Consider the following 19,255-nt stretch of genomic DNA (forward strand, 5'->3'; position numbering starts at 1 on the left):
CACATTTTGAGGTTTGCAAAGGATTCTGGGTAACAGAACCTGGTCCGAGCCCCACAAGTCTCCCATTCTTGGATTCCCCTAGGTCTCTACTTTTCAGAAATTCACAGGTTTGGTAGGTTTCCCTAGGTGCCGGCTGAGCTAGAGGCCAAAATCTACAGGTAGGCACCTTGCAAAAACCACCTCTGTTTTCTTTCAAAAATTTGGATGTGTCCACGTTGTGCTTTGGAGCGTTTCCTGTCGTGGGTGCTAGGCCTACCCACACAAGTGAGGTATCATTTTTATCGGGAGATTTGGGGGAACGCTGGGTGGAAGGAAATTTGTGGCTCCTCTCAGATTCCAGGACTTTCTGCCACAGAAATGTGAGGAACATGTGTTTTTTTAGCCAAATTTTGAGGTTTGCAAAGGATTCTGGGTAACAGTACCTGGCCGAGCACCACAAGTTACCCCATCTTGGATTCCCCTAGGTCTCTAGTTTTCAGAAATGCACAGCTTTGGTAGGTTTCCCCAGGTGCCGGCTGAGCTAGAGGCCAAAATCTACAGGTAGGCACTTTGCAAAAAACACCTCTGTTTTCTTTAAAAAAAATGGGATGTGTCCACGTTGCGCTCTGGGGCATTTCCTGTTGCGGGCGCTAGGCCTACCCACACAAGTGAGATATCATTTTTATCGGGAGACTTGGGGGAACGCTGGGTGGAAGGAAATGTGTGGCTCCTCTCAGATTCCAGAACTTTCTGCCACAGAAATGTGAGGAACATGTGTTTTTTTAGCCAAATTTTGAGGTTTGCAAAGGATTCTGGGTTACAGAACCTGGTCCGAGCCCAACAAGTCACCCCATCTTGGATTCCCCTAGGTCTTTAGTTTTCAGAAATGCACAGGTTTGGTAGGTTTCCCTAGGTGCCGGCTGAGCTAGAGGCCAAAATCTACAGGTAGGCACTTTGCAAAAAACAGCTCTGTTTTCTTTCAAAAATTTGGATGTGTCCACGTTGCGCTTTGGGGCGTTTCCTGTCGCGGGCGCTAGGCCTACCCACAGAAATGAGGTATCATTTTTATCGGGAGACTTGGGGGAACGCTGGGTGGAAGGAAATTTGTGGCTCCCCACAGATTCCAGAACTTTCTGCCACAGAAATGTGAGGAACATGTGTTTTTTTAGCCACATTTTGAGGTTTGCAAAGGATTCTGGGTAACAGAACCTGGTCCGAGCCCCACAAGTCACCCATTCTTGGATTCCCCTAGGTCTCTAGTTTTCAGAAATTCACAGGTTTAGTAGGTTTCCCTAGGTGCCGGCTGAGCTAGAGGCCAAAATCTACAGGTAGGCACCTTGCAAAAAACACCTCTGTTTTCTTTCAAAAATTTGGATGTGTCCACGTTGTGCTTTGGGGCGTTTCCTGTCGCGGGTGCTAGGCCTACCCACACAAGTGAGGTATCATTTTTATCGGGAGATTTGGGGGAACGCTGGGTGGAAGGAAATTTGTGGCTCCTCTCAGATTCCAGAACTTTCTGCCACAGAAATGTGAGGAACATGTGTTTTTTTAGCCAAATTTTGAGTTTTGCAAAGGATTCTGGGTAACAGTACCTGGCCGAGCCCCACAAGTTACCCCATCTTGGATTCCCCTAGGTCTCTAGTTTTCAGAAATGCACAGCTTTGGTAGGTTTCCCTAGGTGCCGGCTGAGCTAGAGGCCAAAATCTACAGGTAGGCACTTTGCAAAAAACACCTCTGTTTTCTTTAAAAAAAATGGGATGTGTCCACGTTGCGCTCTGGGGCATTTCCTGTCGCGGGCGCTAGGCCTACCCACACAAGTGAGATATCATTTTTATCGGGAGACTTGGGGGAACGCTGGGTGGAAGGAAATTTGTGGCTCCTCTCAGATTCCAGAACTTTCTGCCACAGAAATGTGAGGAACATGTGTTTTTTTAGCCAAATTTTGAGGTTTGCAAAGGATTCTGGGTAACAGAACCTGGTCCGAGCCCAACAAGTCACCCCATCTTGGATTCCCCTAGGTCTCTAGTTTTCAGAAATGCACAGGTTTGGTAGTTTTCCCTAGGTGCTGGCTGAGCTAGAGGCCAAAATCTACAGGTAGGCACTTTGCAAAAAACAGCTCTGTTTTCTTTAAAAAAATGGGATGTGTCCACGTTGTGCTTTGGGGCAAGCCCTGTCGCGGCCGCTAGGCCTACCCACACAAGTCAGGTTTCATTTTTATCGGGAGACTTGGGGGAACGCTGGGTGGAAGGAAATTTGTGTCTCCTCTCAGATTCCAGAACTTTCTGCCACAGAAATGTGAGGAACATGTGTTTTTTTAGCAAAATTTTGAGGTTCGCAAAGGATTCTGGGTAACAGAACCTGGTCCGAGCCCCACAAGTCACCCCATCTTGGATTCCCCTAGGTCTCTAGTTTTCAGAAATGCACAGGTTTGGTAGGTTTCCCTAGGTGCCGGCTGAGCTAGAGGCCTAAATCTACAGGTAGGCACTTTGCAAAAAACAGCTCTGTTTTCTTTCAAAAATTTGGATGTGTCCACGTTGCGCTTTGGGGCGTTTCCTGTCGCGGGCGCTAGGCCTACCCACACAAGTGAGGTATCATTTTTATCGGGAGACTTGGGGGAACACTGGGTGGAAGGAAATTTGTGGCTCCTCTCAGATTCCAGAACTTTCTGCCACAGAAATGTGAGGAACATGTGTTTTTTTAGCCAAATTTTGAGGTTTGCAAAGGATTCAGGGTAACAGTACCTGGTCCGAGCCCCACAAGTTACCCCATCTTGGATTCCCCTAGGTCTCTAGTTTTCAGAAATGCTCAACTTTGGTAGGTTTCCCTAGGTGCCGGCTGAGATAGAGGCCAAAATCTACAGGTAGGCACTTTGCAAAAAACACCTCTGTTTTCTTTAAAAAATGTGGATGTGTCCACGTTGCGCTTTGGGGCGTTTCCTGTCGCGGGCGCTAGGCCTACCCACACAAGTGAGGTATCATTTTTATCGGGAGACTTGGGGGAACGCTGGGTGGAAGGAAATTTGTGGCTCCTCTCAGATTCCAGAACTTTCTGCCACAGAAATGTGAGGAACATGTGTTTTTTTAGCCAACTTTTGAGGTTTGCAAAGGATTCTGGGTAACAGAACTTGGTCCGAGCCCCACGAGTCACCCCATCTTGGATTCAACTAGGTCTCTAGTTTGCAGAAATGCACAGGTTTGGTAGGTTTTCCCAGGTGCCGGCTGAGCTAGAGGCCAAAATCTACAGGTAGGCACTTTGCAAAAAACACCTCTGTTTTCTTGAAAAAAAATGGGATGTGTCCACGTTGCCCTCTGGGGCATTTCCTGTCGCGGGCGCTAGGCCTACCCACACAAGTGAGGTATCATTTTTATCGGGAGACTTGGGGGAACGCTGGGTGGAAGAGAATTTGTGGCTCCTCTCAGATTCTAGAACTTTCTGCCACAGAAATGTGAGGAACATGTGTTTTTTTAGCCAAATTTTGAGGTTTGCAAAGGATTCTGGGTAACAGAACCTGGTCCGAGCCCCACAAGCCACCCCATCTTGGATTCCCCTAGGTCTCTAGTTTTCAGAAATGCACAGGTTTGGTAGTTTTCCCTAGGTGCCGGCTGAGCTAGAGGCCAAAATCTACAGGTAGGCACTTTGCAAAAAACAGCTCTGTTTTCTTTCAAATATTTGGATGTGTCCACGTTGCGCTTTGGGGCGTTTCCTGTCAGGGGCGGTAGGCCTACCCACACAAGTGAGTTATCATTTTTATCGGGAGACTTGGGGAAACGCTGGGTGGAAGGAAATTTGTGTCTCCTCTCAGATTCCAGAACTTTCTGCCACAGAAATGTGAGGAACATGTGTTTTTTTAGCAAAATTTTGAGGTTTGCAAAGGATTCTGGGTAACAGAACCTGGTCCGAGCCCCACAAGTCACCCCATCTAGGATTCCCCTAGGTCTCTAGTTTTCAGAAATGCACAGGTTTGGTAGGTTTCCCTAGGTGCCGGCTGAGCTAGAGGCCAAAATCTACAGGTAGGCACTTTGCAAAAAACACCTCTGTTTTCTTTAAAAAATTTGGATGTGTCCACGTTGCGCTTTGGGGCGTTTCCTGTCGCGGGCGCTAGGCCTACCCACACAAGTGAGGTATCATTTTTATCGGGAGACTTGGGGGAACGCTGGGTGGAAGGAAATTTGTGGCTCCTCTCAGATTCAAGAACTTTCTGCCACAGAAATGTGAGGAACATGTGTTTTTTTAGCGAAATTTTGAGGTTTGCAAAGGATTCTGGGTAACAGAACCTGGTCCGAGCCCCACAAGTCACCCCATCTTGGATTTCCCTAGGTCTCTAGTTTTCAGAAATGCACAGGTTTGGTATGTTTCCCTAGGTACCGGCTGAGCTAGAGGCCAAAATCTACAGGTAGGCACTTTGCAAAAAACACCTCTGTTTTCTTTAAAAAAAAATGGGATGTGTCCACGTTGCCCTCTGGGGCATTTCCTGTCGCGGGCGCTAGGCCTACCCACACAAGTGAGGTGTCATTTTTATCGGGAGACTTGGGGGAACGCTGGGTGGAAGGGAATTCGTGGCTCCTCTCAGATTCTAGAACTTTCTGCCACAGAAATGTGAGGAACATGTGTTTTTTTAGCCAAATTTTGAGGTTTGCAAAGGATTCTGGGTAACAGAACCTGGTCAGAGCCCCACAAGTCACCCCTTCTTGGATTCCCCTAGGTCTCTAGTTTTCAGAAATGCACAGGTTTGGTAGTTTTCCCTAGGTGCCGGCTGAGCTAGAGGCCAAAATCTACAGGTAGGCACTTTGCAAAAAACACCTCTGTTTTCTTTCAAAAATGTGGATGTGTCCACGTTGCGCTTTGGGGCGTTTCCTGTCGCGGGCGCTAGGCCTACCCACACAAGTGAGGTATCGTTTTTATCGGGAGACTTGGGGGAATGCTGGGTGGAAGGAAATTTGTGGCTCCTCTCAGATTCTAGAACTTTCTGCCACAGAAATGTGAGGAACATGTGTTTTTTTAGCCAAATTTTGAGGTTTGCAAAGGATTCTGGGTAACAGAACCTGGTCCGAGCCCCACGAGTCACCCCATCTTGGATTCAACTAGGTCTCTAGCTTGCAGAAATGCACAGGTTTGGTAGGTTTTCCCAGGTGCCGGCTGAGCTAGAGGCCAAAATCTACAGGTAGGCACTTTGCAAAAAACACCTCTGTTTTCTTTAAAAAAAAATGGGATGTGTCCACGTTGCCCTCTGGGGCATTTCCTGTCGCGGGCGCTAGGCCTACCCACACAAGTGAGTTATCATTTTTATCGGGAGACTTGGGGGAACGCTGGGTGGAAGGAAATTTGTGGCTCCTCTCAGATTCCAGAACTTTCTGCCACAGAAATGTGAAGAACATGTGTTTTTTTAGCAAAATTTTGAGGTTTGCAAAGGATTCTGGGTAACAGAACCTGGTCCGAGCCCCACAAGTCACCCCATCTTGGATTCCCCTAGGTCTCTAGTTTTCAGAAATGCACAGGTTTGGTAGGTTTCCCTAGGTGCCGGCTGAGCTAGAGGCCAAAATCTACAGGTAGGCACTTTGCAAAAAACAGCTCTGTTTTCTTTCAAAAATTTGGATGTGTCCACGTTGCGCTTTGGGGCGTTTCCTGTCGCGGGTGCTAGGCCTACCCACACAAGTGAGGTATCATTTTTATCGGGAGATTTGGGGAAAAGCTGGGTGGAAGGAAATTTGTGGCTCCTCTCAGATTCCAGAACTTTCTGCCACAGAAATGTGAGGAACATTTTTATCCAAATTTTGAGGTTTGCAAAGGATTCTGGGCAACAGAACCTGGTCCGAGCCCCACAAGTCACCCCATCTTGGATTCCCCTAGGTCTCTATTTTTCAGAAATGCACAGGTTTGGTAGGTTTCCCTAGGTGCCGGCTGAGCTAGAGGCCAAAATCTACAGGTAGGCACTTTGCAAAAAACAGCTCTGTTTTCTTTCAAAAATTTGGATGTGTCCACGTTGCGCTTTGGGGCGTTTCCTGTCGCGGGTGCTAGGCCTACCCACACAAGTGAGGTATCATTTTTATCGGGAGATTTGGGGAAAAGCTGGGTGGAAGGAAATTTGTGGCTCCTCTCAGATTCCAGAACTTTCTGCCACAGAAATGTGAGGAACATTTTTATCCAAATTTTGAGGTTTGCAAAGGATTCTGGGCAACAGAACCTGGTCCGAGCCCCACAAGTCACCCCATCTTGGATTCCCCTAGGTCTCTATTTTTCAGAAATGCACAGGTTTGGTAGGTTTCCCTAGGTGCCGGCTGAGCTAGAGGCCAAAATCTACAGGTAGGCACCTTGCAAAAACACCTCTGTTTTCTTTCAAAAATTTGGATGTGTCCACGTTGCGCTTTGGGGCGTTTCCTGTCGCGGGTGCTAGGCCTACCCACACAAGTGAGGTATCATTTTTATCGGGAGATTTGGGGGAAAGCTGGGTGGAAGGAAATTTGTGGCTCCTCTCAGATTCCGAGAACTTTCTGCCACAGAAATGTGAGGAACATGTGTTTTTTTAGCCAAATTTTGAGGTTTGCAAAGGATTCTGGGTAACAGTACCTGGTCCGAGCCCCACAAGTTACCCCATCTTGGATTCCCCTAGGTCTCTAGTTTTCAGAAATGCACAGCTTTGGTAGGTTTCCCTAGGTGCCGGCTGAGCTAGAGGCCAAAATCTACAGGTAGGCACTTTGCAAAAAACACCACTGTTTTCTTTAAAAAAAATGGGATGTGTCCACGTTGTGCTCTGGGGCATTTCCTGTCGCGGGCGCTAGGCCTACCCACACAAGTGAGGTATCATTTTTATCGGGAGACTTGGGGGAACGCTGGGTGGAAGGAAATTTGTGGCTCCTCTCAGATTCCAGAACTTTCTGCCACAGAAATGTGAGGAACATGTGTTTTTTTAGCCAAATTTTGAGGTTTGGAAAGGATTCAGGGTAACAGTACCTGGTCTGAGCCCCTCAAGTTACCCCATCTTGGATTCCCCTAGGTCTCTAGTTTTCAGAAATGCACAGCTTTGGTAGGTTTCCCTAGGTGCCGGCTGAGCTAGAGGCCAAAATCTACAGGTAGGCACTTTGCAAAAAACACCTCTGTTTTCTTTAAAAAATTTGGATGTGTCCACGTTGCGCTTTGGGGCGTTTCCTGTCGCGGGCGCTAGGCCTACCCACACAAGTGAGGTATCATTTTTATCGGGAGATTTGGGGGAAAGCTGGGTGGAAGGAAATTTGTGGCTCCTCTCAGATTCCGAGAACTTTCTGCCACAGAAATGTGAGGAACATGTGTTTTTTTAGCCAAATTTTGAGGTTTGCAAAGGATTCTGGGTAACAGTACCTGGTCCGAGCCCCACAAGTTACCCCATCTTGGATTCCCCTAGGTCTCTAGTTTTCAGAAATGCACAGGTTTGGTAGGTTTCCCTAGGTGCCGGCTGAGCTAGAGGCCAAAATCTACAGGTAGGCACCTTGCAAAAACACCTCTGTTTTCTTTCAAAAATGTGGATGTGTCCACGTTGCGCTTTGGGGCGTTTCCTGTCGCGGGTGCTAGGCCTACCCACACAAGTGAGGTATCATTTTTATCGGGAGATTTGGGGGAAAGCTGGGTGGAAGGAAATTTGTGGCTCCTCTCAGATTCCGAGAACTTTCTGCCACAGAAATGTGAGGAACATGTGTTTTTTTAGTCAAATTTTGAGGTTTGCAAAGGATTCTGGGTAACAGTACCTGGTCCGAGCCCCACAAGTTACCCCATCTTGGATTCCCCTAGGTCTCTAGTTTTCAGAAATGCACAGCTTTGGTAGGTTTCCCTAGGTGCCGGCTGAGCTAGAGGCCAAAATCTACAGGTAGGCACTTTGCAAAAAACACCACTGTTTTCTTTAAAAAAAATGGGATGTGTCCACGTTGTGCTCTGGGGCATTTCCTGTCGCGGGCGCTAGGCCTACCCACACAAGTGAGGTATCATTTTTATCGGGAGACTTGGGGGAACGCTGGGTGGAAGGAAATTTGTGGCTCCTCTCAGATTCCAGAACTTTCTGCCACAGAAATGTGAGGAACATGTGTTTTTTTAGCCAAATTTTGAGGTTTGCAAAGGATTCAGGGTAACAGTACCTGGTCTGAGCCCCACAAGTTACCCCATCTTGGATTCCCCTAGGTCTCTAGTTTTCAGAAATGCACAGCTTTGATAGGTTTCCCTAGGTGCCGGCTGAGCTAGAGGCCAAAATCTACACGTAGGCACTTTGCAAAAAACACCTCTGTTTTCTTTAAAAAATTTGGATGTGTCCACGTTGCGCTTTGGGGCGTTTCCTGTCGCGGGCGCTAGGCCTACCCACACAAGTGAGGTATCATTTTTATCAGGAGATTTGGGGGAAAGCTGGGTGGAAGGAAATTTGTGGCTCCTCTCAGATTCCGAGAACTTTCTGCCACAGAAATGTGAGGAACATGTGTTTTTTTAGCCAAATTTTGAGGTTTGCAAAGGATTCTGGGTAACAGTACCTGGTCCGAGCCCCACAAGTTACCCCATCTTGGATTCCCCTAGGTCTCTAGTTTTCAGAAATGCACAGCTTTGGTAGGTTTCCCTAGGTGCCGGCTGAGCTAGAGGCCAAAATCTACAGGTAGGCACTTTGCAAAAAACACCACTGTTTTCTTTAAAAAAAATGGGATGTGTCCACGTTGTGCTCTGGGGCATTTCCTGTCGCGGGCGCTAGGCCTACCCACACAAGTGAGGTATCATTTTTATCGGGAGACTTGGGGGAACGCTGGGTGGAAGGAAATTTGTGGCTCCTCTCAGATTCCAGAACTTTCTGCCACAGAAATGTGAGGAACATGTGTTTTTTTAGACAAATTTTGAGGTTTGCAAAGGATTCAGGGTAACAGTACCTGGTCTGAGCCCCACAAGTTACCCCATCTTGGATTCCCCTAGGTCTCTAGTTTTCAGAAATGCACAGCTTTGGTAGGTTTCCCTAGGTGCCGGCTGAGCTAGAGGCCAAAATCTACAGGTAGGCACTTTGCAAAAAACACCTCTGTTTTCTTTAAAAAATTTGGATGTGTCCACGTTGCGCTTTGGGGCGTTTCCTATCGCGGGCGCTAGGCCTACCCACACAAGTGAGGTATAATTTTTATCGGGAGACTTGGGGGAACACTGGGTGGAAGGAAATTTGTGGCTCCTCTCAGATTCCAGAACTTTCTGCCACAGAAATGTGAGTAACATGTGTTTTTTTAGCCAAATTTTGAGGTTTGCAAAGGATTCTGGGTAACAGAACCTGGTCCGAGTCCCACAAGTCACCCATTCTTGGATTCCCCTAGGTCTCTAGTTTTCCGAAATGCACAGGTTTGGTAGGTTTCCCTAGGTGCCGGCTGAGCTAGAGGCCAAAATCTACAGGTAGGCACCTTGCAAAAAACACCTCTGTTTTCTTTCAAAAATTTGGATGTGTCCACGTTGCGCTTTGGGGCGTTTCCTGTCGCGGGCGCTAGGCCTACCCACACAAGTGAGATATCATTTTTATCGGGAGTCTTGGGGGAACGCTGGGTGGAAGGAAATTTGTGGCTCCTCTCAGATTCCAGAACTTTCTGCCACAGAAATGTGAGGAACATGTGATTTTTTAGCCAAATTTTGAGGTTTGCAAAGGATTCTGGGTAACAGAACCTGTTCCGAGCCCAACAAGTCACCCCATCTTGGATTCCCCTAGGTCTCTAGTTTTCAGAAATGCACAGGTTTGGTAGGTTTCCCTAGGTGCCGGCTGAGCTAGAGGCCAAAATCTACAGGTAGGCACTTTGCAAAAAACACCTCTGTTTTCTTTCAAAAATATGGATGTGTCCACTTTGGGCTTTGGGGTGTTTCCTGTCGCAGGCGCTAGTCCTACCCACACAAGTGAGGTATCATTTTTATCGGGAGACTTGGGGGAATGCTGGGTGGAAGGAAATTTGTGGCTCCTCTCAGATTCCAGAACTTTCTGCCACAGAAATGTGAGGAACATGTGTTTTTTTAGCCAAATTTTGAGGTTTGCAAAGGATTCTGGGTAACACAACCTGGTCCGAGCCCCACAAGTCACCCCATCTTGGATTCCCCTAGGTCTCTAGTTTTCAGAAATGCACAACTTTGGTAGGTTTCCCTAGGTGCCGGCTGAGATAGAGGCCAAAATCTACAGGTAGGCACTTTGCAAAAAATACCTCTGTTTTCTTTCAAAAATTTGGATGTGTCCTCGTTGCGCTTTGGGGCGTTTCCTGTCGCGGGCGCTAGGCCTACCCACACAAGTGAGGTATCATTTTTATCGGGAGACTTGGGGGAACGCTGGGTGGAAGGGAATTTGTGGCTCCTCTCAGATTCTATAACTTTCTGCCACAGAAATGTGAGGAACATGTGTTTTTTTAGCCAAATTTTGAGGTTTGCAAAGGATTCTGGGTAACAGAACCTGGTCCGAGCCCCACAAGCCACCCCATCTTGGATTCCCCTAGGTCTCTAGTTTTCAGAAATGCACAGGTTTGGTAGTTTTCCCTAGGTGCCGGCTGAGCTAGAGGCCAAAATCTACAGGTAGGCACTTTGCAAAAAACAGCTCTGTTTTCTTTCAAATATTTGGATGTGTCCACGTTGCGCTTTGGGGCGTTTCCTGTCAGGGGCGGTAGGCCTACCCACACAAGTGAGTGATCATTTTTATCGGGAGACTTGGGGGAACGCTGGGTGGATGGAAATTTGTGTCTCCTCTCAGATTCCAGAACTTTCTGCCACAGAAATGTGAGGAACATGTGTTTTTTAGCAAAATTTTGAGGTTTGCAAAGGATTCTGGGTAACAGAACCTGGTCCGAGCCCCACAAGTCACCCCATCTTGGATTCCCCTAGGTCTCTAGTTTTCAGAAATGCACTTTTTTGGTAGGTTTCCCTAGGTGCTGGCTGAGCTAGAGGCCAAAATCTACAGGTAGGCACTTTGCAAAAAACACCTCTGTTTTCTTTCAAAAATTTGGATGTGTCCATGTTGCGCTTTGGGGCGTTTCCTGTCGCGGGCGCTAGGCCTACCCACAGAAATGAGGTATCATTTTTATCGGGAGACTTGGGGGAACGCTGGGTGGAAGGAAATTTGTGGCTCCCCACAGATTCCAGAACTTTCTGCCACAGAAATGTGAGGAACATGTGTTTTTTTAGCCAAATTTTGAGCTTTGCAAAGGATTCTGGGTAACAGTACCTGGCCGAGCCCCACAAGTTACCCCATCTTGGATTCCCCTAGGTCTCTAGTTTTCAGAAATGCACAGCTTTGGTAGGTTTCCCTAGGTGCCGGCTGAGCTAGAGGCCAAAATCTACAGGTAGGCACTTTGCAAAAAACACCTCTGTTTTCTTTAAAAAAAATGGGATGTGTCCACGTTGCGCTCTGGGGCATTTCCTGTCGCGGGCGCTAGGCCTACCCACACAAGTGAGATATCATTTTTATCGGGAGACTTGGGGGAACGCTGGGTGGAAGGAAATTTGTGGCTCCTCTCAGATTCCAGAACTTTCTGCCACAGAAATGTGAGGAACATGTGTTTTTTTAGACCAACTTTGAGGTTTGCAAAGGATTCTGGGTAACAGAACCTGGTCCGAGCCCCACAAGTCACCCCATCGTGGATTCCCCTAGGTCTCTAGTTTTCAGAAATGCACAGCTTTGGTAGGTTTCCCTAGGTGCCGGCTGAGCTAGAGGCCAAAATCTACAGGCAGGCACTTTGCAAAAAACACCTCTGTTTTCTTTCAAAAATTTGGATGTGTCCACGTTGCGCTTTGGGGCGTTTCCTGTCGCGGGCGCTAGGCCTACCCACAGAAATGAGGTATCATTTTTATCGGGAGACTTGGGGGAACGCTGGGTGGAAGGAAATTTGTGGCTCCTCTCAGATTCCAGAACTTTCTGCCACAGAAATGAGAGGAACATGTGTTTTTTTAGCCAAATTTTGAGGTTTGCAAAGGATTCTGGGTTACAGAACCTGGTCCGAGCCCAACAAGTCACCCCATCTTGGATTCCCCTAGGTCTCTAGTTTTCAGAAATGCACAGGTTTGGTAGGTTTCCCTAGGTGCCGGCTGAGCTAGAGGCCAAAATCTACAGGTAGGCACTTTGCAAAAAACACCTCTGTTTTCTTTAAAAAATTTGGATGTGTCCACGTTGCGCTTTGGGGCGTTTCCTGTCGCGGGCGCTAGGCCTACCCACAGAAATGAGGTATCATTTTTATCGGGAGACTTGGGGGAACGCTGGGTGGAAGGAAATTTGTGGCTCCCCACAGATTCCAGAACTTTCTGCCACAGAAATGTGAGGAACATGTGTTTTTTTAGCCACATTTTGAGGTTTGCAAAGGATTCTGGGTAACAGAACCTGGTCCGAGCCCCACAAGTCACCCATTCTTGGATTCCCCTAGGTCTCTAGTTTTCAGAAATTCACAGGTTTGGTAGGTTTCCCTAGGTGCCGGCTGAGCTAGAGGCCAAAATCTACAGGTAGGCACCTTGCAAAAAACACCTCTGTTTTCTTTCAAAAATTTTGATGTGTCCACGTTGTGCTTTGGGGCGTTTCCTGTCGCGGGTGCTAGGCCTACCCACACAAGTGAGGTATCATTTTTATCGGGAGATTTGGGGGAACGCTGGGTGGAAGGAAATTTGTGGCTCCTCTCAGATTCCAGAACTTTCTGCCACAGAAATGTGAGGAACATGTGTTTTTTTAGCCAAATTTTGAGGTTTGCAAAGGATTCTGGGTAACAGTACCTGGCCGAGCCCCACAAGTTACCCCATCTTGGATTCCCCTAGGTCTCTAGTTTTCAGAAATGCACAGCTTTGGTAGGTTTCCCTAGGTGCCGGCTGAGCTAGAGGCCAAAATCTACAGGTAGGCACTTTGCAAAAAACAGCTCTGTTTTCTTTCAAATATTTGGATGTGTCCACGTTGCGCTTTGGGGCGTTTCCTGTCAGGGGCGGTAGGCCTACCCACACAAGTGAGTTATCATTTTTATCAGGAGACTTGGGGGAACGCTGGGTGGATGGAAATTTGTGTCTCCTCTCAGATTCCAGAACTTTCTGCCACAGAAATGTGAGGAACATGTGTTTTTTTAGCAAAATTTTGAGGTTTGCAAAGGATTCTGGGTAACAGAACCTGGTCCGAGCCCCACAAGTCACCCCATATTGGATTCCCCTAGGTCTCTAGTTTTCAGAAATGCACTGGTTTGGTAGGTTTCCCTAGGTGCTGGCTGAGCTAGAGGCCAAAATCTACAGGTAGGCACTTTGCAAAAAACACCTCTGTTTTCTTTCAAACATTTGGATGTGTCCACGTTGCGCTTTGGGGCGTTTCCTGTCGCGGCGCTAGGCCTACCCACAGAAATGAGGTATCATTTTTATCGGGAGACTTGGGGGAACGCTGGGTGGAAGGAAATTTGTGGCTCCCCACAGATTCCAGAACTTTCTGCCACAGAAATGTGAGGAACATGTGTTTTTTTAGCCACATTTTGAGGTTTGCAAAGGATTCTGGGTAACAGAACCTGGTCCGAGCCCCACAAGTCACCCATTCTTGGATTCCCCTAGGTCTCTAGTTTTCAGAAATTCACAGGTTTGGTAGGTTTCCCTAGGTGCCGGCTGAGCTAGAGGCCAAAATCTACAGGTAGGCACCTTGCAAAAAACACCTCTGTTTTCTTTTAAAAATTTGGATGTGTCCACGTTGTGCTTTGGGGCGTTTCCTGTCGCGGGTGCTAGGCCTACCCACACAAGTGAGGTATCATTTTTATCGGGAGATTTGGGGGAACGCTGGGTGGAAGGAAATTTGTGGCTCCTCTCAGATTCCAGAACTTTCTGCCACAGAAATGTGAGGAACATGTGTTTTTTTAGCCAAATTTTGAGGTTTGCAAAGGATTCTGGGTAACAGTACCTGGCCGAGCCCCACAAGTTACCCCATCTTGGATTCCCCTAGGTCTCTAGTTTTCAGAAATGCACAGCTTTGGTAGGTTTCCCTAGGTGCCGGCTGAGCTAGAGGCCAAAATCTACAGGTAGGCACTTTGCAAAAAACAGCTCTGTTTTCTTTCAAATATTTGGATGTGTCCACGTTGCGCTTTGGGGCGTTTCCTGTCAGGGGCGGTAGGCCTACCCACACAAGTGAGTTATCATTTTTATCAGGAGACTTGGGGGAACGCTGGGTGGATGGAAATTTGTGTCTCCTCTCAGATTCCAGAACTTTCTGCCACAGAAATGTGAGGAACATGTGTTTTTTTAGCAAAATTTTGAGGTTTGCAAAGGATTCTGGGTAACAGAACCTGGTCCGAGCCCCACAAGTCACCCCATATTGGATTCCCCTAGGTCTCTAGTTTTCAGAAAAGCACTGGTTTGGTAGGTTTCCCTAGGTGCTGGCTGAGCTAGAGGCCAAAATCTACAGGTAGGCACTTTGCAAAAAACACCTCTGTTTTCTTTCAAAAATTTGGATGTGTCCACGTTGCGCTTTGGGGCGTTTCCTGTCGCGGGCGCTAGGCCTACCCACAGAAATGAGGTATCATTTTTATCGGGAGACTTGGGGGAACGCTGGGTGGAAGGAAATTTGTGGCTCCCCACAGATTCCAGAACTTTCTGCCACAGAAATGTGAGGAACATGTGTTTTTTTAGCCACATTTTGAGGTTTGCAAAGGATTCTGGGTAACAGAACCTGGTCCGAGCCCCACAAGTCACCCATTCTTGGATTCCCCTAGGTCTCTAGTTTTCAGAAATTCACAGGTTTGGTAGGTTTCCCTAGGTGCCGGCTGAGCTAGAGGCCAAAATCTACAGGTAGGCACCTTGCAAAAAACACCTCTGTTTTCTTTCAAAAATTTGGATGTGTCCACGTTGTGCTTTGGAGCGTTTCCTGTCGCGTGTGCTAGGCCTACCCACACAAGTGAGGTATCATTTTTATCGGGAAATTTGGGGGAACGCTGGGTGGAAGGAAATTTGTGGCTCCTCTCAGATTCCAGAACTTTCTGCCACAGAAATGTGAGGAACATGTGTTTTTTTAGCCAAATTTTGAGGTTTGCAAAGGATTCTGGGTAACAGTACCTGGCCGAGCCCCACAAGTTACCCCTTCTTGGATTCCCCTAGGTCTCTAGTTTTCAGAAATGCACAGCTTTGGTAGGTTTCCCTAGGTGCCGGCTGAGCTAGAGGCCAAAATCTACAGGTAGGCACTTTGCAAAAAACACCTCTGTTTTCTTTAAAAAAAATGGGATGTGTCCACGTTGCGCTCTGGGGCATTTCCTGTCGCGGGCGCTAGGCCTACCCACACAAGTGAGATATCATTTTTATCGGGAGACTTGGGGGAACGCTGGGTGAAAGGAAATTTGTGGCTCCTCTCAGATTCCAGAACTTTCTGCCACAGAAATGTGAGGAACATGTGTTTTTTTAGACCAACTTTGAGGTTTGCAAAGGATTCTGGGTAACAGAACCTGGTCCGAGCCCCACAAGTCACCCCATCGTGGATTCCCCTAGGTCTCTAGTTTTCAGAAATGCACAGCTTTGGTAGGTTTCCCTAGGTGCCGGCTGAGCTAGAGGCCAAAATCTACAGGCAGGCACTTTGCAAAAAACACCTCTGTTTTCTTTAAAAAATTTGGATGTGTCCACGTTGCGCTTTGGGGCGTTTCCTGTCGCGGGCGCTAGGCCTACCCACAGAAATGAGGTATCATTTTTATCGGGAGACTTGGGGGAACGCTGGGTGGAAGGAAATTTGTGGCTCCTCTCAGATTCCAGAACTTTCTGCCACAGAAATGTGAGGAACATGTGTTTTTTTAGCCAAATTTTGAGGTTTGCAAAGGATTCTGGGTTACAGAACCTTGTCCGAGCCCAACAAGTCACCCCATCTTGGATTCCCCTAGGTCTCTAGTTTTCAGAAATGCACAGCTTTGGTAGGTTTCCCTAGGTGCCGGCTGAGCTAGAGGCCAAAATCTACAGGTAGGCACTTTGCAAAAAACACCTCTGTTTTCTTTAAAAAAAATGGGATGTGTCCATGTTGCGCTCTGGGGCATTTCCTGTCGCGGGCGCTAGGCCTACCCACACAAGTGAGATATCATTTTTATCGGGAGACTTGGGGGAACGCTGGGTGGAAGGAAATTTGTGGCTCCTCTCAGATTCCAGAACTTTCTGCCACAGAAATGTGAGGAACATGTGTTTTTTTAGACCAACTTTGAGGTTTGCAAAGGATTCTGGGTAACAGAACCTGGTCCGAGCCCCACAAGTCACCCCATCGTGGATTCCCCTAGGTCTCTAGTTTTCAGAAATGCACAGCTTTGGTAGGTTTCCCTAGGTGCCGGCTGAGCTAGAGGCCAAAATCTACAGGCAGGCACTTTGCAAAAAACACCTCTGTTTTCTTTCAAAAATTTGGATGTGTCCACGTTGCGCTTTGGGGCGTTTCCTGTCGCGGGCGCTAGGCCTACCCACAGAAATGAGGTATCATTTTTATCGGGAGACTTGGGGGAACGCTGGGTGGAAGGAAATTTGTGGCTCCTCTCAGATTCCAGAACTTTCTGCCACAGAAATGTGAGGAACATGTGTTTTTTTAGCCAAATTTTGAGGTTTGCAAAGGATTCTGGGTTACAGAACCTGGTCCGAGCCCAACAAGTCACCCCATCTTGGATTCCCCTAGGTCTCTAGTTTTCAGAAATGCACAGGTTTGGTAGGTTTCCCTAGGTGCCGGCTGAGCTAGAGGCCAAAATCTACAGGTAGGCACTTTGCAAAAAACACCTCTGTTTTCTTTCAAAAATTTGGATGTGTCCACGTTGCGCTTTGGGGCGATTCCTGTCGCGGGCGCTAGGCCTACCCACAGAAATGAGGTATCATTTTTATTGTGAGACTTGGGGGAACGCTGGGTTGAAGGAAATTTGTGGCTCCCCACAGATTCCAGAACTTTCTGCCACAGAAATGTGAGGAACATGTGTTTTTTTAGCAACATTTTGAGGTTTGCAAAGGATTCTGGTTAACAGAACCTGGTCCGAGCCCCACAAGTCACCCATTCTTGGATTCCCCTAGGTCTCTAGTTTTCAGAAATTCACAGGTTTGGTAGGTTTCCCTAGGTGCCGGCTGAGCTAGAGGCCAAAATCTACAGGTAGGCACCTTGCAAAAAACACCTCTGTTTTCTTTCAAAATTTTGGATGTGTCCACGTTGTGCTTTGGGGCGTTTCCTGTCGCGGGTGCTAGGCCTACCCACACAAGTGAGGTATCATTTTTATCGGGAGATTTGGGGGAACGCTGGGTGGAAGGAAATTTGTGGCTCCTCTCAGATTCCAGAACTTTCTGCCACAGAAATGTGAGGAACATGTGTTTTTTTAGCCAAATTTTGAGGTTTGCAAAGGATTCTAGGTAACAGTACCTGGCCGAGCCCCACAAGTTACCCCATCTTGGATTCCCCTAGGTCTCTAGTTTTCAGAAATGCACAGCTTTGGTAGGTTTCCCTAGGTGCCGGCTGAGCTAGAGGCCAAAATCTACAGGTAGGCACTTTGCAAAAAACACCTCTGTTTTCTTTAAAAAAAATGGGATGTGTCCACGTTGCGCTCTGGGGCATTTCCTGTCGCGAGCGCTAGGCCTACCCACACAAGTGAGATATCATTTTTATCGGGAGACTTGGGGGAACGCTGGGTGGAAGGAAATTTGTGGCTCCTCTCAGATTCCAGAACTTTCTGCCACAGAAATGTGAGGAACATGTGTTTTTTTAGCCAAATTTTGAGGTTTGCAGAGGATTCTGGGTAACAGAACCTGGTCCGAGCCCAACAAGTCACCCCATCTTGGATTCCCCTAGGTCTCTAGTTTTCAGAAATGCACAGGTTTGGTAGGTTTCCCTAGGTGCCGGCTGAGCTAGAGGCCAAAATCTACAGGTAGGCACTTTGCAAAAAACACCTCTGTTTTCTTTCAAAAATTTGGATGTGTCCACGTTGCGCTTTGGGGCGTTTCCTGTCGCGGGCGCTAGGCCTACCCACAGAAATGAGGTATCATTTTTATCGGGAGACTTGGGGGAACGCTGGGTGGAAGGAAATTTGTGGCTCCCCACAGATTCCAGAACTTTCTGCCACAGAAATGTGAGGAACATGTGTTTTTTTAGCCACATTTTGAGGTTTGCAAAGGATTCTGGGTAACAGAACCTGGTCCGAGCCCCACAAGTCACCCCATCTTGGATTCCCCTAGGTCTCTAGTTTTCAGAAATGCACAGGTTTGGTAGGTTTCCCTAGTTGCCGGCTGAGCTAGAGGCCAAAATGTACAGGTAGGCACTTTGCAAAAAACAAATCTGTTTTCTTTCAAAAATTTGGATGTGTCCACGTTGCGCTTTGGGGCGTTTCCTGTCGCGGGTGCTAGGCCTACCCACACAAGTGAGGTATCATTTTTATCGGGAGATTTGGGGGAAAGCTGGGTGGAAGGAAATTTGTGGCTCCTCTCAGATTCCAGAACTTTCTGCCACAGAAATGTGAGGAACATGTGTTTTTTTAGCCAAATTTTGAGGTTTGCAAAGGATTCTGGGTAACAGAACCTGGTCCGAGCCCCACGAGTCACCCCATCTTGGATTCAACTAGGTCTCTAGCTTGCAGAAATGCACAGGTTTGGTAGGTTTTCCCAGGTGCCGGCTGAGCTAGAGGCCAAAATCTACAGGTAGGCACTTTGCAAAAAACACCTCTGTTTTCTTTAAAAAAAAATGGGATGTGTCCACGTTGCCCTCTGGGGCATTTCCTGTCGCGGGCGCTAGGCCTACCCACACAAGTGAGGTATCATTTTTATCGGGAGACTTGGGGTAACGCTGGGTGGAAGGGAATTCGTGGCTCCTCTCAGATTCTAGAACTTTCTGCCACAGAAATGTGAGGAACATGTGTTTTTTTAGCCACATTTTGAGGTTTGCAAAGGATTCTGGGTAACAGAACCTGGTCAGAGCCCCACAAGTCACCCCTTCTTGGATTCCCCTAGGTCTCTAGTTTTCAGAAATGCACAGGTTTGGTAGTTTTCCCTAGGTGCCGGCTGAGCTAGAGGCCAAAATCTACAGGCAGGCACTTTGCAAAAAACACCTCTGTTTTCTTTCAAAAATTTGGATGTGTCCACGTTGCGCTTTGGGGCGTTTCCTGTCGCGGGCGCTAGGCCTACCCACAGAAATGAGGTATCATTTTTATCGGGAGACTTGGGGGAACGCTGGGTGGAAGGAAATTTGTGGCTCCTCTCAGATTCCAGAACTTTCTGCCACAGAAATGTGAGGAACATGTGTTTTTTTAGCCAAATTTTGAGGTTTGCAAAGGATTCTGGGTTACAGAACCTGGTCCGAGCCCAACAAGTCACCCCATCTTGGATTCCCCTAGGTCTCTAGTTTTCAGAAATGCACAGG

The sequence above is a fragment of the Pleurodeles waltl genome, chromosome 8, assembly GCF_031143425.1.
Source record: "Pleurodeles waltl isolate 20211129_DDA chromosome 8, aPleWal1.hap1.20221129, whole genome shotgun sequence".
NCBI lineage: Eukaryota > Metazoa > Chordata > Amphibia > Caudata > Salamandridae > Pleurodeles > Pleurodeles waltl.